The sequence below is a fragment of the Papio anubis genome, chromosome 6 (genome assembly GCF_008728515.1).
Source record: "Papio anubis isolate 15944 chromosome 6, Panubis1.0, whole genome shotgun sequence".
NCBI lineage: Eukaryota > Metazoa > Chordata > Mammalia > Primates > Cercopithecidae > Papio > Papio anubis.
The window spans coordinates 159,714,444-159,733,684 of NC_044981.1; the positions used below are offsets into that span (position 1 = coordinate 159,714,444).

Below are 19,241 nucleotides of genomic sequence, written 5' to 3' on the forward strand. Positions count from 1 at the left end.
TTTGGCAAATGTTTCCATGAGGACCACTGTCACCCGTCATGCTCATGAGAGTCATGGCCTATGCTTCCACATATTTTAAAATATCTTATTAAAGATTACAGAGCAGTCAGGTGAGTACACACACAATTCCATCCAGACTATGAATGGAAGGACAGCATAATGTACTGACTTTCTGCTCTTTAATGGACTTTACCTGTGACCCAAATATATTCCTTCTAAAGCATTTATAGAACTATCAAAGTTTAGATATTTTAATACCAATGTGTTATCCATTCCATAATGCAGAATATCTTTCTAAAATGTGAAAAAGTGCCAAGCATTCGGTGGTCTACAATAAGTGTTGAACATGAGGACAAAGAGAATTCACTGGAGGACCCTCATTAAAAAATATCCCCACTGAGAATAAAGCAGAGACCACCAGAGTGGACAGAGTACTCACCGTGGCCTTAGAAGGTGGAGCTCCCAAGCGGGTGCACCTGTTTCTATGGGCTAAGGACCATAACCTCTGAGCATTAACTTCCTCTTCCAAAGCACGTGGATGATATCTACTGCAGGGGCATGTTGAAGGGATTAAATTGGTTAATGCATACTGAAGCAGCCACTAAATGTCTCAGTTAAATACATGTATCTCTTCCCCTTACTTTTGCTGAGAACAAAATAATTTCGGTTCTATGTTGCACCCAGTTGTACTAAAGGGCATAACCTTGAATGTTTGAAAAGGAAAACTCTCTTCAGTTCAATGGAAAATATAGGACATGTTAAGTAAGAAACAGCAAGTTCTTTAAATCAGTGAATAGCTGTGTTAGAGGGGGAAAATGTGGTTCATCCCAAGGCGGCCAAGAGTTGACCTGGTGAACTCTCTGGTTGGTTTTATGCCTTATTTAATCACACATTAAACAGATCTGAAGTTTCTTAAAATGTAAAAATGTCTTCCTTCAAGTAATAAGGACTTAATAAAATTCTTCACTACTTCACTGGAGCCTTATTTGACAATACTCAATTTTTTCTCCTAGGCTTACATGATAGATTCTATGACAGAATCTTTCTCTCCCACCATCTTTTGCAAAAATTCCCCTTTGGCTCTTAACTCTACCATTATGACAGCAACACTTAAAGCTGACCTTTTTTTGACAGAGTTAGAAATTTTCCTTCAGGCAATGTCGTGATTATTCAATGCTTATGTGTAAATTCTGCAACTGTCTCATACTTCACAGAAACATTTTATAATCCTGCATACTATTCCGTCATTGGTTTAATGAAAACATTAACACTTGGTTTCCATAATATTTTCCCTATGGTAGAGTCAATGTTTTATAGAGTAAAGGGACAGATATCTGATGAACAAATTTTTTAAATTTATTTTATCTACCAATAACATGGAAATATCAAGCTTATATACACAGGTGGACTTGAACCTTTACCATATTTGATTATTTTTCACAACTTAGAATCTAGGCATATATCTATATAATAGAGCTTTTTACAGAAGTCTTTGGAAAAGAACACATTTGTTGTGATTCTCAGTGTTTAAATCAATTGCACACAACAAAATGACTCATGAAAACATTCTACTTCATATGGTATATCTTACTATAGTAAAAGATGACTTCCTAGTTCCTCCCCCTATAAGAGTTACCAATGTAAGCAGTTGAAATGGTTGAGTCTCTTGGCTTTGCACTCCTGCCAAGTTTGGTTTGTGACTAGGAAAATAAGCAAACAAGTCATAAGGGTATGGGAGGAGGGTAGCAATAATGCAGTGTTTATTCTCTTCCTCTTCTTCAATAATTCAGTCCAGAACCACCAAGTGGAGCTGAGCACAGTCAGCATCCACCTGCAGTGGCAGAGAGAGCCATTGTGGTCCAGAGAGGGGCATCAGGGCCTAAGAAGAGTGAGGAAGACATCTACGTGGTTGGGAAGCACTGGCAATGGCCCTGCAAGTGGGATCAGAATACCAGAGTGACCAGAAAGGCATCTGCACTGGGATGAAGAAGGAGTACAGAGTAGTGGGATATTGATTACATACAGGGGTAGAGCAAATGAGTAAATATGAAAAGGATAATGGGAGCCAAGAGAGTTAAAAATATGAAAAGATAGAGAATTTGAAAGTACTCTGGGGTACTGGATTACAGTTGAGATACTGGCATAAACTCATGATTTTCATTATAGATAAAGGTAGCTGTGGAAATGAGCATGGTTGTATCTATGTGTATGTGTGTACAGCTCTGTTCACTGTGAGGGCCTGGGAGCACTGGCACCCAAAAGCAATGAGCACATCTGGTACGTGGATTTTGGTTTCTAAGTACCATTCTCCCTAAAAAGGAGCCAATGCTACTTGGAGAAATGGCCAGTTCTGGAACTAGGGCAGGAAAAGTCCAAGATGATCCTGGAACAGAGCCATGTCAAAAAGAAAGAAAATGCTTAAAGAGCAAAGGGGACATGTGCAGGGGACACAGATGCTGGCTCAAAAGGGTTGCCCAATTGCCAAGTCAGGGACCCTTTGAGCTTCAAAATAAATTATAGTAAAATGGACTATAACCCACAGACTACATTAGGAATTAATGACTCCATATTAATATAAATGAATAAATGAATAAAAGTTTGATAAAAAATTATATATTTACCATTATTTCATATTATCTCCCAACAAAATACATATTAATTATAAAGGGAAGAAGAGTAACTTTACTATGGAAACTGAAAATCTTAATTGAAGGATCAAGGTTAACTTGGCCATGAAATGGACAAGTTAAAAGCATGTAGCAGCTGATGGAGCACAGTGGGATATATCTGCCAAAAATGCAAAACCTGACTCTAATCATTAGGAAGTATCAGACAAACCCCAATTGAGGGATGTTCAGTTTTTGAAAAACAAAACTGCCCTGTAATCTTTAAAATGTCTAGGGCATGAAAGTCAAGGGGAAAAAAAAAAAAACTGAAGAACTGTTTTAGACAGGAGAATAAAGAGACATCACAAATAATGCAACATGTGATTCTAGATTGATCTTTTTGCTATCAAGGATGTTATTGGGACAACTGGCATTATCTGAATGAGTTGGGGATAAAATGGTAGTAATATACCGGTGTTTGTTGCATTTCAGTGCTTGTATTGTGATTATGTAGGAGAATGTCCTTGTTTGTAGGGAATATACACTGAACTATTTAGGGTCTTTTTGGTGATAAATGAGGTTTAGTATCTTTTCATGTGATTATTGGCCATTTATACTTTTTTTATGAAGCGTCTATGCATATCCTTTACCCATTTTTCTATTGTTTTAGTTATTTTTTTCTCATTGATTGGTATTAGTTATTTGTAAATTAAGGAAATTAGCCCTTTGTCAGTTATAGGTATTACAAATACCCCTGCTTAAAGTTTACAAATAAATCCATTGATCTTTTCCTCAAGGACAGTAAGGAATTTTGCTTAGTTCTGTTTTTACATTTTAATTATTTGCTCTATCTGAAATTTACATTGGTTTGAATAATGAGATGAAGATCTAGCTGTACATTTTTAAAAATGATTAGTCAATTGCCCTGACACCATATAAAAAGTAGCCTCTCTTTTTCCCACCTTTGAAACACAACCTTTATCACAATCTAAATTCTACTTTATTTTGATCTAATTTTGGACTCCATTCTGTTCTTAACTATTTCTTCTCCAGGGCCAACCAAATGCTTTTCATTATTCAATAACATGCTTCGGCAGAGTATTGTCCAATAGAACCTTCTACAGTGATGAAAATGTTCTCTGTTTACTCCATCCAGTGTAGTAGCTACCATCACATTGAGCCTGGAGATGTGGCTAGTGTGACTGAGGACCTGAATTTTTTATTTTATAAATTTCTAATTAATTTAAACTTAAATTTCAAATAGCCACATGTGACTAGTGGCTACCATATTTGACAGCAGAGTTTTATTATCCTACTGGGGAGTTTCTACCCAGTCTTTCCACAGTTTTCCAAGACATTCTCACACGTTTATTTTTCCTTATTTTTCCTTCTTATAAGAAATCTAGATTTTCTGGTCTTCCAGAAAAGGTCACAATGAATTTACAGAACACTTCAGGTACAATTGTTATACTTTTAAAGTATGACATCATTAAGCCTTCTTTTAAGTCTCTCAGTAGAGTTTTAAAGTTTTCTTTGTATAAATTTGTACATCATCTTTTAAATAGATATTTTATCTTTTGTTTTTTTATTTTTTGTTTTGTTTTGTTTGCTGTCGTAAATGGTGTACTTATTTCAATGTCTTTTACTATATTTTCTCACTGATAATTATTTATATATAGTGCAGCTATGTAGGTATATTTTGTAATCTTTTGGGTAATTTTCTTTATATTTTCAGGTTGTTAATCATAGAATCTGCAAATAGTAATAATAATTCTTCCTTCCAGTATTCAAACTTTCGATTTATTTCTCATTTAACACCATTGACTGCCATTTCAATGGCAGTTTTAAATAGTTGTAGCAATGGTTAAGATCCTCGTCTTGTTCCATATTTTAATAGGTATGTTTTAGCATTTTATCCTTAAGCCTCATGCTGGCTTAAAAAAAAAATCTGTCAATTCTTGCCTTACCACTGATTTTTAACATCAGAAATGAATGTCGATGTTTATTAACATGCCTCTTGTCCTACCTCCTATGTAAGTTATATAATTTACCTCCTCTAACATACTACTACTATATATTAATTTGACCCATTTGTAATTTTTTTAATTTACCCATGTATTCAGGAAATAAATGCCACTCAGTCATGGCATATTTTTTTGTACAATGTACTGCTAAATTTCTTTAGTAATTATGTAAAGATGTTTGTAATATTCAAGATAATCATCTATTTTAGAACTATTCTATCAACTTTCAGTGTCAGTGGTATGCCGTCATTATTTAAAAGAATTTTGGAGGATTCTTTCTATAATAGTTGAAATAGGCTTAAATAGAGAAATATCATTCCATGGAAAGTTGAATTCATTTACTTCTAACGCCATCTTGGTATGCCATATTTTTATATTAATTCAGTAATAGCTTTAATAACGTGCATTGTTATATTGTTCTGTTTTCTGTCTCTTCTGGAGTCAATTTAGTAGATTCCATTCTCCTTGACTAGGTTGATCCTGATGTCATTAATCTAACGCCAGATTTAGAAAGAGGATGTTTTAGGGTAATATGATGATTTTATTTTTAGTTATGTTGCATTTAAGATGCTTATGGGACATCGAGGTAGAAACAGCCAATAAACAAATAGAATATAGGTCTTAGAGCTATTTATGAGCAATCTGGGCTGGAAAGACAGCCACATGCATGACTGTGGTGGTTAATGAGATCACCCAAGGACAACATAAAACAATGAAGAGTAATGGCCCCTGGTGGAACCCTGGAAACCCCAACATTTAACCGGGTAGGGAAAGGAAAAGGCTTGAGAATGACAGGAGAGACAGAAAAGTCAAGAATAAGAGATCAAAATTTCCCAATGCTTCAGTGCTTGGATTTATTGTTTAGGAGATCAACAGTGGCCTCAACAAAAGCAATTTCCAGGAAGTGTTTGAGACAAAGCCTGCTTTTGGGTGACTGTAAAGCACACTGAAGGTCAGGAACCACAGCAATAAGTGTAGGGTGTGCTTATCAGAAGCCTGGCTGGGAAGAGAAGGATCCATGAGTCTTAAGTAATTTTAGAGATCATTTTTCAATCGAACACATGAAATATAGACTTTTCCCTCTTTTCTGTGTCCAGAGGAGTTTCACATGAGAAGGAAAGTTTTTCTTGTGTCGTCTAATAGAGAGCTGGCCATTGTAAAGAGGATCTGGGGAACAGCTGCCTTTCCATGCGCCTTGAGGGATCTGGGACACCAGGGTGATGTGGAGATGTGAAAGGGGGGCCATAAAGCAGTGTCTGTCCCCACTGGAGCCAGCACCAAGGGCAAGGGCTGGAAACCGAGGGCCTTGCACATCACCAAGGAAACCAAAGTGGGGGAACTTAGACAAAAACCTGGGGGAGGATGGACAGAAGACAGTAATGAGACCATCGATTCACATGCTGCTCTCAAGAGAAAAGGGGAAGAAAAATGAAGAGGAACACAAACTGAAGGCAGGATTTTTAGGGAAATATTTACAAATGCTTGAAAACTATAATTAATATAAAGCAAGGATAGCTGATAAATAGAATATCTAAAGTGCAAATGAGAGCTTAATGGCTTAGAAAAATCAAGTTAAGTCTGATTACTGCACCTAGCCCTCAATAAACACCATCTATCTGCCTTTCAGTGCACCCAGCCCCCGTACACACACGCGTGTGCATACATATGCACATGCACACACAATGCAGAGATACAACTTTATCATAGTGTGAAATGCTGTCGTGTTTGACAACATTGCTATATTTTCCCCCAATTTGCTGTCCAATTTATTTTAATTATTAATATTTAGGAAACCCTCTTCCAAGAACAAAACCACCTATTATATAAGGTTCTGCTGTCATTAACTATCTCTGCAACTTTACAATATTCAATGTGCTTGCTTTCAACTTGCATTGTCTAATTAAATCCTTCAATAATCCATATAAAAGCAATGATCATTTATACTTGCTGTATCTACAGAATTACATTCTCCATGAGGAACTTTGAAATACCCGCAAGCATTTCACCAGCACAATCTTTGCAAGTGAATTCTTCCCAATTCTCATTCAAAACCTCCGTTGAGTCCTAATAGGACTGGGGTCTGGGCACAAGTTTGAAAGACTCTGGGATGGGCAGAACCAGGCTTGGCAATAGAGGCGTAGCCTGACTAAATGAGGCCTGGGAATGTACCACTTCCTGCAGAAGCTAGGGGTGCAGCCCGATTATTGTAGGTATGATGACCAAAGGCTAAAACAAGTCCCTGGCAAGCACCAAGGGAAAGCTCAGACTCAGGAAACTCACCCCCAACAGGAGCCCAGCCCCCATAGAGCAGGCAATAGGCAGGTCTAGGAGTATGCCAGTCCCCAGAGGGGAAGGCCGGGGTTCCAGGGGAAGCCCAGTCACAGATACAAAGCCCATGTCCATGCAGCCAGCTCAGGAGGGGAGGAGGCGCATCTGCTCATTTGAAACCTTTGCTCATGATTCTCAAATAGGCAACCATCTTTCTACATACCCCTAGGAAGGGGTCCCCAGGTAGGGGTCTCCACTCCCCGGACTATGGACTGGCACTGGTTCGTGGTCTGTTAGGAACCAGCTGCACAGCAGGAGGTGAGCAGTGGGCAGGTGAGCAAAGCTTCATTTCATCTGTATTTAGGGTTGCTCTCATTGCTCGCTTTACTGCCTGAGCTCTGCCTCCTGTCAGATCAGCAGCAGCATTAGACTCTCACAATGTGAGTGCGAACTGTGTTGTGAACTGTGCATCTCAGGGATCCAGGTTGTGTGCACCTTATGAGAATCTAATGCCTGATGATCTGCTACTGTTTCCCATCACCCCATCACAGATGGGAGCATCTAGTTGCAGGAAGACAAGCTTAGGGCTGATTTTACATTATGATGAGGTGTATAATTATTTCATTATATATTACAATGTAATGATTATAGAAATAAAGTGCACAATGAACGTAACGCACTTGAACCGTGAAACCTTCCCCCACACTGGTCCGTGGAAAAATTGTTTTCCATGAAACTGGTCCCTGGTGCCAAAAAGGCTGGGGCCCCTGCCCTAGGGAATTCGTATTTGCACTCTTAGGGGTATTTTATTCTTCATTCTTTGCGAATAAATTAGCTTCCTCTTTTCCAAAGAAAATGGAAACTATCACATGAAGATTAGCACGTCTTCCCACTGAGAATTTTTATCAACTGACCTCTCTCTGTCCTCATCTCACCTTCCCTCCTCATGTGATGGGTACGGCAATCTCTGTGCAGTTATCTGAAGCCAGCCCCTCTGGCTGTACTGAATTCCATCCTCTCTTATCTACCCAAGAAGTTAATTTCTGTAATTATTCCACTTTCTACTGCAATTTTCATGCTAGAAAGAAATTCCTTTTTGCCCCCACATCCCCTTATGGGCATCGCCTCTTCTCTGCTTCTCTCTTCAACAGAATTCCTTCCAAGGGCTGTCAGTGCTTTCCGTGTCCACGTCCTCAACACTGACCCCGTCCCCTCTGCAACCCACTCCAGTTATCTTCTGTCTCCTTCTCTCCATTGAAATGCCTCATGTCAAGGACCCTGGCAGCCTCGCTGTTGCCAAACCCAAGGTTCTGTTCTTTATCCTCGTCTTACTCAAACTCCCAGCAACACTCACCCCAACCATCTGCTCTGATAACAGCCTTGTCCACCTGCTCCTCCAGCTCCTCCCAGCTCACAGGGCACTCCTCCATCTCCTGGGCTAGCTCCCCCTCCTCCCTCTGCAACAGGCACAGGACTCCAGCCACTCTCTTCTCCAACTGCACTCTCTCAACATGTATATAGTCCAGTGGCTTTCAACAGGGGACAGCTTTGCCCTGCAGGGGTCACTTGACAATGTCTGAAGACACTTTTGTCACAAGGTGAGGAGATGCTGCAGGCATTCGTGTCTGGAGGCCTGGGATGCGGCCAAACGTCCTCCAACGCACAGGACAGCCCCCGCTGTACTTACTCTGCAAGGAAGGTCCACAGTGCCTGTTCTGTCCAGCAACCCTGTTCTAGTCCATGGTTTTAAGCCATTTTATACACAGATGACAGAGTCACAGGTTGATACGCCCAGCTCTACCCACCCTTCTAATTTGTATGTCCAACCACCGCCTCACTATTCCTATTTGAATGTCTAAACAGGTGATTTAGAATTAACCTCTGACGTAGCTCTTCATTTTCTTCCAAAGTCCACTCTTTCTTGGCCATTTCCATCTCAGTCAATACCACCAGTTATATAGACCAAAACCCTAAAAGTCAATCTTTATTCTTCTCTAATCCTTATAAGACACAGCCCATCCAGCAGCAAAGTTCATTGGCTCAGCCGTCTTAACCCACCTTAAAGCTGAGCATGTCTCATGGTATCCAGAATGTGGATTCCCAAGCCTTCACTGTCTCTGGGTTGAACTTCTGCATTTGTCTTCTAGTTCTTCTCCTTGCGTCTATTCTCAAAGCCTGAAAATCTGCTTTCCATGCAAAAGAGTTATCTTTTCAATACATGAATTCCATCATGCCATTCTCTTGCTTAAATACCTCCCAATGGTTTCTCATTTAGCTGAGAGTAAAATCCTCCTCCCCACTAAATAAATCAAGTTGTTCAGGTGAGCTGACCAAATGACAAAACACTGTAAAGTATTTTTAAACTTTTATTATAGATTACGGTGGAAATTGAAAAGTCAAGAAAATTAACCCACTATAAAAAAATATTTGAGCATGTAAATATATTTACGAGAAGCAGGTTGGAATTCTCAGGGATAGCTTGTGGAAATGAAGGTCCCCCACGGTCCATCGCAACCAACCGTATTCCTGACGATGCTGTGAGGGTGCGTGAGATGGGAACGTGCATCCAAAGAAGGATGTGTGAGGCCGAGGTGGGTGGATCACCCGAGGTCAGGCATTCGAAACTGGCCTGGCCAACATGGTGAAACCCCATCTCTACTAAAAATACAAAATGTAGCCGGGTGTGGTGGCAAGTGCCTGTAGTCCCAGCTACTTGGGAGCCTGAGGCAGGAGAATCGCTTGAACCTGGGAGGCAGAGGTTGCAGTGAGCTGAGATCGCGCCACCGCACTCCAGCCTGGGCGACAGAGTGAGACCTTGTCTCACTTAAAAAAAAAAAAAAAAAAAAAAAAAAAAAAGTGAACAAAAGCATTGCACGGAAAACACTTTTATACAAGTTCACAAATAATGAGGATGGGGTAGAATTAATGGCCATCCTAAAAGAGCTGAAGCATTTGCTTAATCTACCCAAGAAAGAAAAATCAAGAGATTTGAACCACTAAGAAATAATGTAGATTCTGCAGAACCTGATATTGACATCAGATAAAGAAACAGTTACAAATATTAACATATATAAATTACTGGGTCCAAACTGCCTCCATCCCAAGTAATTAAGAGAATTGACTACAACGTTTCAAATGTTACTTTTGAAAAATCATGTAGAGTTGTAGCAATATCAGAATGCTGTAGAGAAAGTTAATGATTATGGAACTCAAAAAGGAAAAGTAAATGAGACTGTAATATTGTGATTATTTAACTTAGTGTACAGATTGATCTTGCCTTAAATAATTACCAATTAACTTCTACTAAAAAATGTAGTAGGTATGATATGTGTATAGCATACACAGGGAAAAAGAAGTAAAATAAAAGAACATTGGTTGGGCGTGGTGGCTCGTGCCTGTAATACCAGTACTTTGGGGGGCCAAGGCAGGTGAATCACCTGAGGTCAGGAGTTTGAGACCAGCTCGGCCAATGTGGTGAAACCCTGTCTCTACTAAAAATACAAAAATTAGCCAAGCATGGTGGCAGGCACCTGTAATCCCAGCTACTTGGGAGGCTAAGGCAGGAGAATCGCTTGAACGTGGGAGGTGGAGGTTGCAGTAAGCCAAGATTGCGCCATTGCACTCCAGCCTGGGCAACAACAGCAAAACTCCATCTCAAAAATGAAAAATAAAAAATAAAAGTATATTAAGGATAAACTAAAATACTGAGAATAAAAATGTGTGTGTTCCATTGAGAAAACATTTTCTGAGTGCCCACTGAGCTCCACACACAATGGGAAAGCAGAAGAAGGATGGAAGTGGTAGAAGCCTGCATTCTAGTGAGGGAGCAAAACGACTCAACTGTAATGCACAGGAAAAAGTAAATGCTATAAAAGAAGAAGCCTAAATCAAGGGTTACGGGAGGACTTAATTTTGGAAGAAGGAACAGGAAAGAGAAAGTGGTCAGAAAAGGCTTGAGGGAGACTGCTTTTTGCTGGCTTTAGCGTGTGGTGGGCTTTCAACTGGCTGAGGACCAGGAGAAACATGCTTAGGGAGAGGGAGCTGGTCCACAAACAGGCCAGAAAGGCATGCATTATGAAGATGTGCCTTGCTAATTGAATTGCTTTTCTAAACAGTGGATGAAAAATAAAACAGAAACAGAGTGATTCTGTTAGTCAGGTGCCCTGGAAATAGGCTCTGAGATGGAGATTCTTGCACGGAAATAACGCCTATAAGAGACTGAGAATGTTATCCTTACCAAAATTCCAATGGCATTTTTCACAGAAATAGGAAAACTATCTTAAAATGTATATGGAACCACAAAGACCCTGAAAAGCCAAAGCAATGTTGAGCAAAAGGAACAAAGCTGGGACCAGGCGTGGTGGCTTACACCTGTAATCCCAGCACTTTAGGAGGCCAAGGCAGACAGATAACCTGAGGTCAGGAGTTCAAGACGAGCCTGGCCAACATGGCGAAACCCCATCTCTACTAAAAATACAAAAATTAGCCAGGCACGGTGACAGGCATCTGTAATCCCAGCTACTCAGGAGGCTAAGGCAGGAGAATCACTTGAACTTGGGATGTGGAGCTTGTGGTAAGCTGAGATCATGCCACTGCACTCTAGCCTGGGCAACAGAGTGAGACTCCATCTCAAAAACAAGGAAGAACAAAGCTGGAGGCACCACACTGCCTGATTTCAGAATATACTACAAAGATACAATAATCAAAACAGCATGGTACTGGCATAAAAACAGATATGTAGACCAAATAGAACAGAATAGAGAGGCCAAAAATAAATCCACACATTTATAGTCAGCTGATCTGCAACAAAGCTGCCAAGAACATAACACAGGGAACGGACAGTCTCTTCAATAAATGGTATTGAGAAAACTGGATATCCACATGCAGAAAATGAAACTGGGCCTTATCTCACAACATACAAAAATCAACTCAAAATGAATTAAAGATTTAAATATAAGAACTGGAACTGTAAAACTACTAGAAGAAAACATAGGAGAAAACTACGGCCTAGATAGTTTTGTTGTTGTTGTTGTTGTTTTTGATATAACCCATAAGGCACAGGCAACAAAAGCAAAACTAGATAAGTGAGATTATATCAAACTAAAAAGCTTCTGTATAGCAAAGGAAATAATCAATAGAGTGAAGAGATAACCCATGGAATGGAAGAAAATGTTTGCAAACCAAAAATCCTATAAGAGTTAATATACAAAATATATAAGGAACTCAATTCAATAGCAAGAAAAGAAATAACCCATTTTTAAAATGGGCATGGCCAGACACAGTGGCTCACGCCTGTAATCCCAGCTCTTTTGGAGGCAGAGATGGGTGGATCACAAGGTCAGGAGATCGAGACCATCCTGGCTAACACGGTGAAACCCTGTCTCTACTAAGAATACAAAAAATTAGCCAGGCATGGTGGCGGGTGCCTGTAGTCCCAGCTACTCGGGAGACTGAGGCAGGAGAATGGCGTGAACACAGGAGGCGGAGCTTGCAGTGAGCCAAGATCACGCCACTGCACTCCAGCCTAGGGGACAGAGTGAGACTCCATCTCAATTAAAAAAAAAAAAAAAAAAAGAGGCAAAGGATCTGAATAGACATTTCTCAAAAGAAGACATACAAATGACAAACAGGTACATGGAAAAAATGGTCAGCATCAGTAATCATCAAGGAGATGCAAATTAAAACCAGGATGAGATATCTCTTCACACCTATTAGAATAGCTACTATCAAAATGACAAAAGATAGCAAGTGATATGATTTGGCTGTGTCCCCACCCAAATCTCATCTTGAATTTTAATCTCCATAATCCCCGCATGTCTAGGGAGAAACCTGGTGGGAGGTGATTGGATCATGAGGGTGGTTACCCTCGTGCAGTTCTCATGATAGTGAGTGAATTCTCATGACATCTGATGGCTTTATAAGGGGCTCTTCCCCCTTAGTTCCTCACTCACTCTCTCTCACCTGCCACCATGTAAGGTGTATCTCTTCCACTTCTGCCATGACTGTAAGTTTCCTGAGGCCTTCCCAGCCGTGCAGAACTCTGAGTGAGTATTTTATACATTACCCAGTCTCAGGTAGTATCTTTATAGCCGTATGAGAATGAACTAATACAGCAAGTGTTTGTGAGGATGTGGAAAAAGAGAACCCTTGCACACTGTTAGAGGGAGTGTAAATTAGTACAGCCATCATGGAAAACAGTATGGAGGTTCCTCAAAACATTAGAAATAGAGATACTGTATAATCCAGCAATCCCACTTCTGGGTATATAGATCCAAAGGAAATTAAATCAGTATGTTGAAGAGATATCTGTACTTTCATTTTCATTGCGGCATTATTCACAGTAGCCAAGACATAGAATCAACTTCAGTGTCCATCAGTGGATGAATGGATAAAGAAAATGTGGTAGATATACACAATGGAATACTATTCAGCCTTTAAAAAGAAGGAAGTGAAACCCCGTCTCTACTAAAAATACAAAAAATTAGCCGGGCGTGGTGGCGGGCGCCTGTAGTCCCAGCTACTCGGAGGCTGAGGCGGGAGAATGGCGTGAACCCGGGAGGCGGAGCTTGCAGTGAGCCGAGATCGCGCCACCGCACTCCAGCCTGGGAGACACAGCGAGACTCCGTCTCAAAAAAAAAAAAAAAAAAAAAGAAGGAAATTGGCTGGGCACAGTGGCTCATGCCTATAATCCTAGCACTTTGAGAGACTGAGGCAAAAGGATCACTTGAGTGCAGGAGTTTCAGACCAGCCTGGGCAACACGGCAAGACCCTGTCTCTACCAAAAAATAAAAATAAAAAATGAAAAAAAGGAAATCCTCTCATTTTCGACAACATGGATGAACCTGGAGGACATTATGCTAAGTGAAATATACCAGTCACATAAACACAAATACTGCGTGATCTCACTCATATGTAGAATCTAAAGTCAAATTCATAGAAGCAGAGAGTAGAACGGTGTTTAGCAGGAGCCTGGGGAAGGAAAGTGGATTGGGAGATGTTGGTCAAAAGGCACAAAGTTTTGATGAGACAGGATGAATGAGTTCTGGAGATCCACTGCAGTATGGTGACGCTGGAAATAATAATGTATATTTGAAAATTGCTAAGGGAGTAGGTCTTAAATGTTCTCACCACAAAAACATGAGAAGCATGTGAGGTGATGGATATGCTAATAAGCTTGATTTAATCATCCCACAGGGTATAGTGTACATGTGTTGAAACATCACACTGCACACTATAAATATATGTAGTTTTTATTTGTCAGTTAGGCATTAATAACGCCGGAGGCAGGAAGAAAGAGGAAGAAACAGGGCTGGGCAGGAGAGGTTAGACTGCCTGGAGGAGCTCCCAGGTAATCTCCACTTGAGGCCAAGGAGCTGGGGCTTTGTGCCCGTACATTAGCCAGCCCATGCAGGCTGCTGGAGAAAGGGGTAACCTTGAGCAAAGCTGCTACTGTCTGAGGCGGAGGGCAATTCCCAGGATGAGACCCAGCCATCAGTGGCTCACATCCCAGTGCCTGGGGAGAACCTGTTCTGTAGGAGGGTTGGGGCTGCACTCAGCAGCAGCCTCCACAGTGACCCATGATGTAGGGAAGGATAAATTCCAAAAATGTTTGAAAGTGTTTGCATCATTGATGTCTATTTTAATTAAAAGAGCCAATGGGATTAAAAATCATGGTAAACTGATCCTTTGTAGCTCATAAGCGTGATGAGTAGGATTCCACACTCATGTGTGAGACGTGCCTCCCTCAAACCTTATAAATGATGATGGTACCTTAAAAAATAATCGTAGTCAACCACATAAGATTCCATGTGAATGTTTGTGGCATGTAAAAACATGACTTCCTGCTTGTATTAGGCTGTTCTTGCATTGCTATAAGGAAATACCTGAGGCTGGATAATTTTTAAGAGATTTAATTGACTCACAGTTCTGCAGACTGTACAGGAAGCATTGTGCTGGCATCTGCTTCTTGGGAAGCCCCGGGAAGCTTCTACTCATGATAGAGGGCGAAGTAGGAGTACGCACATCACATGACGAAAGCAGGAACAAGAGGGAGGTGAAGGGTAAGGTGCCACACACTTAACAACCAGATCTCACCAGTGCTCACTCACTAGGGCAGGGACGGCATCAAGCCATGAGGCATCCACCCCATGACCAAAGCACACCACCCACCATGCCTCACCTCCAACACTGGGGATTCCATTTCAACCCGACATTCGAGCGCGATCAAATATTCAAACTGCATCACTGGTGTTCTAATGAGTTAGAAGTTGAAGATGCACCAATATATGTAACGGAAAGATAACGAGAGGACTGTAAGCCATTCCCATGGGTATGCCATCCCTCACGAAGGAGCAGAGCCAGCAGCCTACCCATCATTACAGGACTTGCACTGAGCTAGGTCAGCAGTAGCAGAAACAGCTTTATACTGATGGGGACTACAAAGCTTTAACACCCAGGGCCACCAGACATTCACCCTTACACCCAGACCCTCATACACGTTTGCAAGACTGGAGAAGATGGGTCCGCCTGTTCCTGGCCATCGAGATGAATTGCCCTCCCTGTGGCAAGAATGAAACCCACAACTTGGGTGTTATTAGCGCAACCTCTCATCCAATTGACACCACCGGCCATAGATGACGATAATAAGAAAGTAAGGCAGACGCAGCTAAGCTGATAAATACATCCAAGTTGGAAAAACTAATTTCAGCTTAGAAAAACAGCACACTAATGAAGCTTTTAAAAATTAGCTTTTGACTAAAGCTCATACAGAGAGGCAGTGTTGGTGAAAAACCACAGTAAACATCAAAACAAGCATGAGTTCAGAGTCTGGAAACGTAACCAGAAGGTTATTGTTTTTAAATATACAGAGAAGACACACATATTTGTTTCCTGTTTATGATATATATATATATATATATATATATATATATATATATAAGAAAACAAGAAAATTATTTTTTTTCAATCTACCACTAATCAGTGTTACAAAAAATCCATGATGCTCTAGGAATCTGACCAGCTCTCCAGGCAATGGATTCTTCAAGTGAGAGCAACTTGAAGTACTTCTGGTGTCAGAAGATGCAGTCAGAGTCCCTGAGCCCAGAGGGTGTTCTTAATCTGTGCCTGAAAATGATTGAAATGGACACCAGTGGAGGCAGATAAACTCTGGAAATGTTTAAGCAGGCAAAAAAGAAAAAAAAAAATTGAAAAAGTAAACCTAGATGAGTACGTGGCACACAGCGGAGGCCCAACATGCACTGGATTAATTCATTACTTCATTCAAAATTATGCTGGCAGTCAGTTTGTGACAAATAGATTAAGATAGTGCACCAATGCACTGCCATTAGGGTATGAATAGTAAACCACCTTTATACCAAAGAATTCCTTTTTATGGAAAAAGTACAGTCAATTTTTTTTTTTAAACTTTCGGCAATACGGCAGAAGTAAAGGAACCGCAGTGAACAAACATGATTATTTTTATAACATTTCGCAAAGTAAAAGTTTCAGCTGAAAATAAAAAGAAACCTTTATAAATTGGAATAAATGCAGACTGGAGTCATTCTGTAGCACAGTGACCAACATTTGGACACATCACATGAGTCTTAAAGGTCACGGAATGAGTCTAGTTATATATGTTTTTCCATTCCAGACAGCTTGAAATTTAGTGTCTAATTCGAAAGTCCAAAAGTATGAAACTCCTGAAAATAAGCCTTCCAAATGACTAGTTTACTTTCTCCGTGGAACTTAAAATAGGATGGAAGGGAAGTCTAATTCTGAGAAAGTAGAATCTCCTTCTGATGTTTTGTTTATAAAAATAGTAAACATTTTACTACAGTAAAAAGGGCTAAATTTCATATCTCTATTTAAAAGCATTTGCAGGCCAGGCATCTGCTGGCCCACACCTGTAATCCCAATGCTCTGGGAGGCTGAGGCAGGAGGATCACTTGAGTCTAGGAGTTCAAGTCCAGCCTAGTCAACATAGTGAGACCCCCGTCTCTACAGAAAGTTACCCCGGGGAGAGGTGGTGCACACCTGTAGTACTCAGGGGGCTGAGGCAGGAGGATCACTGGAGCCCAGGAATTGGAGGCTACAGTGAGCCATAATCGTGCCACTGCACTCCAGCCTGGGTGACAGAGTGAGACCCTTGCCTCTAAAAAAAAAAACCCACAACAACAACAAATAAAAACAGTATTTGTGGTCCCTTTCAAAGCACTGATTCTTCTGCTTCTCAGAACACTCAGATTGCATCTGATCTTTGCTTGCCAGAATCATCATTTTATGGCTTAGCAAGTTGTTGTCTGCAGGCTTTGCCCCGGTAATGGTTCCAACGCCGTTCAGCCACAGCTCGAATAACCTGCACCCGGAGCACAAACGTGGCATCCGCAGTCAAGCACCACCGTTCCCCTTCAGTCTCGTGACTTTGTGAAGTAGTAATCCCACACCTGTCAAATGCTGTCGGAAGAGACCCTTGAATAGTCCGAGGAGAACCCTCCTCTGGGAAGACATTTGGGACAGAAGAATTTTCCTTAAGAAGGAAGAAAAGACAGATGAAGAAAGCGCTGACGTCATCTCATGAGGACCAACAGGCTCCACAATTCCTTTAGCGGCTGCGTCAGCAAGACGCCCAGAACTGTCTCCAGGCGACAGCAGAGGTCAGTTTCAGGTCCACAGAGTCCCACTAAGCTCCTATAATTGAGAACCTAATTCAATTCTAACCTGATGGTGAAATTATTCAATGGTTTGCTTCTGGGCATTGAAATAAATAATAAACAGCAGCAAATGTAATACTGCCATTGTTGACATTCTCTACAGTGGCATCAGAAGCTCCTCAAAGTTCTGTTTACTTCCAAGTGGCCATCTTCTTAGTACATTGTCCGTTGTGCAAGCTCTTTGCAAAGAGAACTCATACGTAATATTTGTGCCATGCATTACAGTTTTTAAAGAGCTTAGCAAATATGAGTCTTCTTTACTACATAGCACTCCTTTAAGATAAAGCTTTCAATAACTAATTTTTTAATCTCTTCATTGTAGCACAGGTAACTGTGTCCTTATGTTGGGAAATTATGCCCCTTAGAATACCAGTTATTCCAATTTATCAGCCTAAAGTGTATATGGATTACTTACTCTAAGTCTACACACATAGCATTTTTTAGTGTAATAAAATATTCACTATTTTAATGGACAAAACATCCAAAAGAGATTCTACTTTCTCAGAATTAGACTTCCCTTTCCTCCTCCTGTTTTAAGTTCCAGGGAGAAAATAAACTAGTTATTTGGAAAGCTTGTTCTCAGTGGAGTTTTATAGTTTTGACTTTTGAATAGACGTTAAATTTCATGCCATCTAGAATGCAAAAATATATATAACAAGACTCATTCCACGGCCTTTAAGACTTATTTGATGTGTCCAAATGTGTCCAAGTATGTGTCTACATGTCTGTTTATTGCTGATGGAAACAGCAACAGTAATTCACCTTCAAAATCCCTAAAACGTGGTTGAAGAAACAAGTAAAGAACGCGGGACGGTGTGTAATGCCGAACTGCTGCAGGTGCAGAGTTAGGGAGGAAAAAACCCAGAAGGTTGTCAGAGCCTCGGACATTCAGAAAAGACTTCCTGGAGGAGAGAGGCCTCCAACTAGGCCTCGAAAGCCAGTATTTAGAGAGGGAGGAGGAGGTAGGTAAGGTGTCCCTGCCAGGAATTCCAGCCTTGTAAAAGAAGCCTGCAGGACAGAAATGAATATCCTACTGAGATGGCAGAGGGGAGAGGTCAAGGGTGCCGCAACCTTCAGGCACAACTAGGAAGATCCCTGCAAAGGCAACAGCTCCTCTGGGCCAGCAGAGAAAGTGGAGACCCCAAACAGGGGCTCTCAGGATAGGATGGGGCTACGGCTGGGAGCAGCACCACCTCTGGGAGGCTGGCAAGGCAGGCAGGCCCACGGGGGAGCCGTGGCTTGCCGGCTGGGCTTTCTCCTGCTGGCAGTACCGATGTCCTCCAAAATTGCTTCCTGCGGTTTTCCTATTTCTCTTAACGTCATCCACTATCTTTTCTCGTGTCCTGTGACCCACTCACTGCCATGCCGCTGAACATGCTGTTAGAACAAGAAAACAACAGTCTGTGTTATGTTAAGCACATCCTGCTCGATCCTGGCCAGAGTTCCCTGCCCATACGCTTTATAAAGCGGTGGACAGTCCCCAGGTGGGTCGCTGGGAGTCTGCACTGGCGCTGCATGCAGGAGAGCCCTGGGCTGCTCTGACCACACTGACGTGCTGGGTTGTCACGCCCTGCACGGATGCAGACAATTCCACACAGATGGATCAGCAACTTTGCAGGTCTTGACAACTATGA

The 19,241-nt window shown here is 41.2% G+C and overlaps 1 protein-coding gene and 1 pseudogene across 1 annotated transcript in view; both read left to right on the plus strand.

Moving 5' to 3' along the window:
* The window catches only part of PACRG (parkin coregulated), a 575,145-nt gene that overhangs the window by 473,956 nt on the left and 81,948 nt on the right, over positions 1 to 19,241 (plus strand). The gene's annotated exons all lie outside the window — the stretch shown is intronic.
* Positions 14,580 to 14,675, plus strand: LOC116275615 (annotated as a pseudogene).